The following is a 6,000-nucleotide window of genomic DNA, read 5'->3' on the forward strand; positions in this document are numbered from 1 at the left end:
AGTCTTCCATGCCCGGTATACAGCCCGTGACTCCGGGGATCACGAGCACGGAACTGCGGATATTTTTAGCGCTGTTGTACGAGGGACCGGCTATACCCAGCGACTGCTTCACTGCTTCAAAAAATGGGTTCATTCTGACCGACACTGTGTCGAGTCACGCACCGGCTCCCAGCGCCAGTCTGACGCGGTATTAATAGACCACTGGACCCCTGCTTGACGTGTCCATTCACATTGTCTCTTGACTATATACATTTACCTTTCTTTACTATAGATTTATCTTGTCTCTTGATCAGTTTAATTCATCTTGCCTCATTCCTAAATGAATTCATCTTGTCTCTTCACCATATACGTGTCTCTCTCTTCTGTCTCTTCTGTGCACATTTTCTTATCTCTTGACTGTATACGTTCATCTTGTCACGTTATCATATACAATTACCTTGTACCAATGCCAGGTCGCTCCATGACCTACCCTCACAATGGCTCCTCATCCTTCAGCTTTTCCATGAATCTTGGGTCTTTGTCTATTTCCTTTCCTATCCACTCCTGTTATTCAGTGCGTCTCCTGGGCATGTCTATCGCCACTCATTGCTCCGACAGATCGGTCGGTCGATGGGTGAATCACAGACGAACGGAATGGTAATGAGAGAGGAAGGAAGAACAACGCGGTCAGGATACTGCAAAAGGCAAAAGACCTGTTGAGTACCTGAGTCTGAGACTCTCAATGTCCTGGTTGATCCACACTCTCTTACTTACGACTGAAATAGAGGAAAGTCCAGGAAAAGTTGTCGGTAAGAATTGTCTTCCCCTGCCGCTGTACAGCTGGGCTCAGTCAAGGTTTAGGAACCAAGGATGGCATGTTATTTTCATGGTCCTGGAAATGAAAATTTCAGGTCGACATTTAGAACGGACATGGGAAATATAAAGTTATGATTCATTAAGTTTCTTTTCCAGATTTTAGAATTCCTTTTTCTTTGTGTCCGCAAGAGATAGATAGATGAAAGAAAGAGAGAGAAATAGCGCATATGTTGGAGACATATCTAATATCAGCCATTTACCACCATACCCAAGGAATCGAACCCCGATCCATTGTGTGGCAGCCAGTTAGGCTAGGGGTTGGGCTATCTTCTCACTTCCCCTTGCTTTTTATGGAGGCCTTAGGACTGTGATCAAATGTTCCAGTAATCAGTTCAACTGATTGGCCTAATGACCCTCCCACACGAGTCTGGGTATTGAAATCCAACGAAGCTTAAAGTTACATCCGTGAGAGGCGGTCGAAGAGGCAGGGTATTGCGAGCTGGGCCTGTGGGATCCTTCGACAGCCAGATATACTAACCGGATGGCATCATTATCTTAACCTCTTCAGAGCTGAGATTAACAAGTAGTTGGGTGTTAACATCTTTTTACTAAAGCTTAACAAGTGAGGAGGTAAACCTCTGAACAGCTAAGAGTGATAAACGGAAGAATTTAACCCCCAGAACAAGTTAAGCTTAAGAAGAGGAGGTGGAGACTCTCTCCGCTGCTGTATCACTAGCATCTCCCTAGAGGTGATTTGGGACGTAGCCATTATCAAAGCCTGAGCTAAAACTAAAGACTTTTAATAGCCTGGTGGAAGGGACCGCTTCGTCAGCTCCTCCGTCGTATTTTTAGAACCTGGAAACAGGCGGGTGATGGAGCGATTCCCCGGCTTCTGCCAGAGGGCCAGACCTCAGGAGATTGTGAGGCCAACTGATGATGTCAGGAAGTAAGGATATTACGCCAGAGGGCCAGACCTCAGGAGGTTGTGAGGCCAACTGATGATGTCAGGATGAAGGGATATTGTCAGGCCGATTTATGATGTCGGGAAGTCAGTAGAGGTGACATCAAGGACGGACGATAGACAGAGATATGGCTACTAACTTTCCACTGCATCTCCCCTCTCTTGATTGCCCTACCACCTTTGCTGACGTCTTCCAGACTTCAACTAGCATTTCTTTGTGATTCTTTAAGTGCTGTGATCAAACATGAGAAACATAATCTTCTTTGGCGTGATATCTAGGATGTGATCAGCTTGCTGAATATTTCCTTATCTATGTCCTTGAATGCAAAATCCAACCATCTATTTCCTTTGTCTAGAATAGAGCTCAGTCTCTCACAGAAGCGTATTTGGCTTGTTCAGTATCCTAACCTCCTCTCCCTGTACCTGCGGTGGTTCTCAATTAGTTAATTTTTCCCTCGCGGTCGCCACTATCCCTTCTCCATACCCAGGCGGCAGTACGTCCTTGATCGCTGGCTGCCTACCCCGGAAGACGCTAATTTTTACGTTAAAAATAGAACTTAGAATTAGGCAACTTGGAGTACAGGCTTTCATTACATGGCAATTTGCTATATTAAAACTTGCAAAGCTGCGTTGCTTTATGAGACGATACACAAGGCTTGAATAGACTGCCTTCACGCCAAGATTACATCACCTCCAGGGGCCAGGTGTTACACGGTAGCCAGGGGCCAGGTTGTACATGGTAGTCATAAACTAGGTATCGTATGGTGACCAAGTGTCAGGTATTATGTGGTGGCCAAGGGCTAGAAGTCAGGTATTTCATGATGGTCAAAGAGACAGAAGTAAATGTGGTTGGGTGTCAGGTTAGAAGTCAGGTCAGGTCACATTATGACCTCGTCTCCCACACTTGACAACCCAGGTCATGGGTGAGTGACGCGCCCCTCGCTCTGGGGTAACGACCCACGGCCACGAACCACCGCTGACGTCACGAGGCAAGATTCATGACGACACTTTGAATGACTTGTCACCCAGGGTTGGATTGCTACATGTTTTGGGCTGGACTGCTGCATTTTCTGGGCTGGAATGTCTCATGTACTGAGTTAGACCAGGTTGGACTGTCCTCTCGTCTAACTAGTGAGCTGGATCAGGTCTGCCGTGTACTGGATCCAGGAGAAATCATGTACAAGGCGAGACTTTCCCTTATACTCCATACAAGCGCCTTGTAGGCTGCACTTATACATTATATCCGAACTAATATATTCTTTTTGTTTTTTCTCAAATTTGCCTCATATGTTTTCCTTGGTCCACTAAAACCCTCTGCCTACGTCTCATATCCAGTCATAAGACGTTCTTGATGTACATCCTCACCGATACCGACTCACACCGGCTCAGAGAGGCAGTGTGTGCTTGTCCCATGATGCTCCAACCATTGCTCTTAAACTAAATCGCATGCTGTCTCTCGGTACTGTAGATGCCTGCCCTGTGCACGTTTGCAAACCTTCAAATTACACAGACGACCCTCCTGTATCTGTAAAACTGTACACCTAGACACTGCACACCTTCATGGCTCCACACTTGGACACTACACACCTGTATAAGTCCACACCTGGACGCTGCACACCTGTATAACTCCACACTTGGATTCTTGAGTACCTTCGTATTCTACCATCACCTCCCGAAGTATCTGGACGAAGAACTGGGTTAAATATAATCAACCACAGGGAGTCATGTTCCCACTCTCTAATTACCGGACCATCAGCCTTACAGGTGTGTATGTATAGCCACCTCCTGACTTCCCCTCACCAGTTATCGCTGCGTAATAGTCGAAAATAATGGAAGAAGTTTGCTGCCTGGAAGTGATTGGATAGGAGAGAGAGGGAGAGGAATAATCACTGGTTACTATTATCGTCTGGAGGGAAAGTAAGACTGCATGACTGTTTGGGAAGATGACTGGGAAATGGGGAGGTGTGGGCTGCATGACCATCCAAGAGGGGTCAGCTAGAGTATGCCCTGCATGACCGTCCAAGAGGAATCAGTTAGAGTATGCCCTGCATGACCATCCATGAAGGGATCAGCTAGAGTATGCCCTGCATGACCGTCCATGAAGAGATCAGCCAGGTGCTTGGGATCATGACTGGCAGGCAGACTGGGGCGTGGCACTTGGTACGTGACTCTCTGCTGCTTGGCGGCCGGGATGGGGGGACGACTGGGGCTGAGGGGGAAGGGGGAGGTTCTCTGGGGTCTTGGAGCTCTGGGGGTGGTGATGCTGGGGGGCCCACCTTCCCCCGCAGACCCCTAGGAGGTGAGGCTGGAGACGGGATCTGGGGGAGGTGATGCTGAGGGAACCCGGACCTCCAAAGGTGTCGGGGTAGTGGTGGGGAGAGGAGGTCTCGACCCCGGGAAGCCCCCAGCCTAGTCCGGTACAAGCGCACCGAAGACGCCAGTGACGCCAGAGGAACGTGTTGGTAGAGCCCGCCCCCTCTCACTCTCTCGCTCTCTGACGAGGCGCACAAGAGGAGGAAATGACCTACTCTGATCTTGGGTGACCTGTTGGTGGATCATCCGGGGGAGGGATGTGACCTGCCTTGACCTGAGATGACCTAGACGAAGTCTCATTAACCCATTTTTGTGACAGGTCTTAATTCCACAGGTGGTAGGACGGTACTCAAATGTCCTTACAATCTGAAGTCGGTCTTAGACCTTGTTAGGCAGGATGAGGCGGGACCACCTCATACTGGGTCACCGTTTTACACAACAACCACTTCATACCACTACACCTACCAAACACTACACCCGCCCGCTTAACACTACATACCTGCGCACACAATGGTCTCACACTATAAATTTGCTCCCACATCACACACCCGCCTGAAACTAAAAAACTGCCTCACATGACAATATGGTACTCACACGAAAGTGGACTTAGGACTGATCGTGTATCATTTTCCCTCTTGGTTGTTAGCTAATACATTTATCTATCTACCTCTCTATCTATATATCTATTTATCTATCTATACATACAAACATACATACAAACATACATACATACATGTGTGTGCGAGTGTGTGCGGGTTACACCGCGGGTGGAAGGTCACCTGTGATGGAGCTATATCGTCGAGAGTACAGTCGCGTCAAAGAACTTCTTCCATCAGAGGATTTCCTCTTTTTCCCGCCTACTGGATGCAGCTGCTGGACCTCCTGGAAAAGAGAGACAGACAGACAGACACACGCTGGCCAACGTCCATGTTCACATTATAGACTGGAGGCTCAAATCCAATTTCCTGCATACAACACAAAAAATATAAACCCCCTAGTATCCTCTTTCCCAGCGCGCTCCAGATATGTAAATGATATGCGGATTTGATTTTCCCTGTAAAATGCGTCTCAGGTGTCTTTCTCTCACTGTATTTGCACTTCCCATGTCAATACCCAAGGCAAGAGGCTGCTTCCCCATGATCTACAGCCTCCACATCAACAGGTGGCATCAGGCCTTCTTCCACACCCACCACTCTCCGTGCTCCTCGCCATCCACATACTCACCGCTGATCTGTTTTCTGTACCACAACTGAAGCAGCTGGCCAGACTCTCCTACAGTGAATGCATACAGCTGTATCATGTAAATCTATCTTCACTTCGATCTGCAATGAATTTGATTGGATCATATCACTTCGCTTGTATTATGAATACACACACACACACACACACACACACACATATATATATATATATATATATATATATATATATATATATATATATATATATATATATATATATATATATATATATACCATGATATACCCTCCAACAACAAGGACTCGAACGCCGTACCATCTATGTGGTAGTTGGGTGCACTAACCACTCTGCTATGAATGATGCTCATAACAGAGCAGCACAACTGACTGATTAACGTACTGAGCTGCCACATAAATAGTGCAGGGTTCGAATTCTTGCTGTTGGAGGGCATTATGTATTATATGAATGTGTGTTATGAAACACTGCAGCAGCATTAACAACAACACTCCTATAATAGCAGTAGCAATACTTCCACAGCAGCAGCAACAACACTTCCACAGCAGCAGCAACAACACTTCCACAGCAGCAGCAACAACACTTCCTCAGCAGCAGCAACAACACTTCCACAGCAGCAGCAACAACACTTCCTCAGCAGCAGCAACAACACTTCCTCAGCAGCAGCAACAACACTTCCTCAGCAGCAGCAACAACACTTCCTCAGCAGCAGCAAC

The sequence above is a fragment of the Panulirus ornatus genome, chromosome 24, assembly GCF_036320965.1.
Source record: "Panulirus ornatus isolate Po-2019 chromosome 24, ASM3632096v1, whole genome shotgun sequence".
In the NCBI taxonomy this organism is placed as follows: Eukaryota; Metazoa; Arthropoda; class Malacostraca; order Decapoda; family Palinuridae; genus Panulirus; species Panulirus ornatus.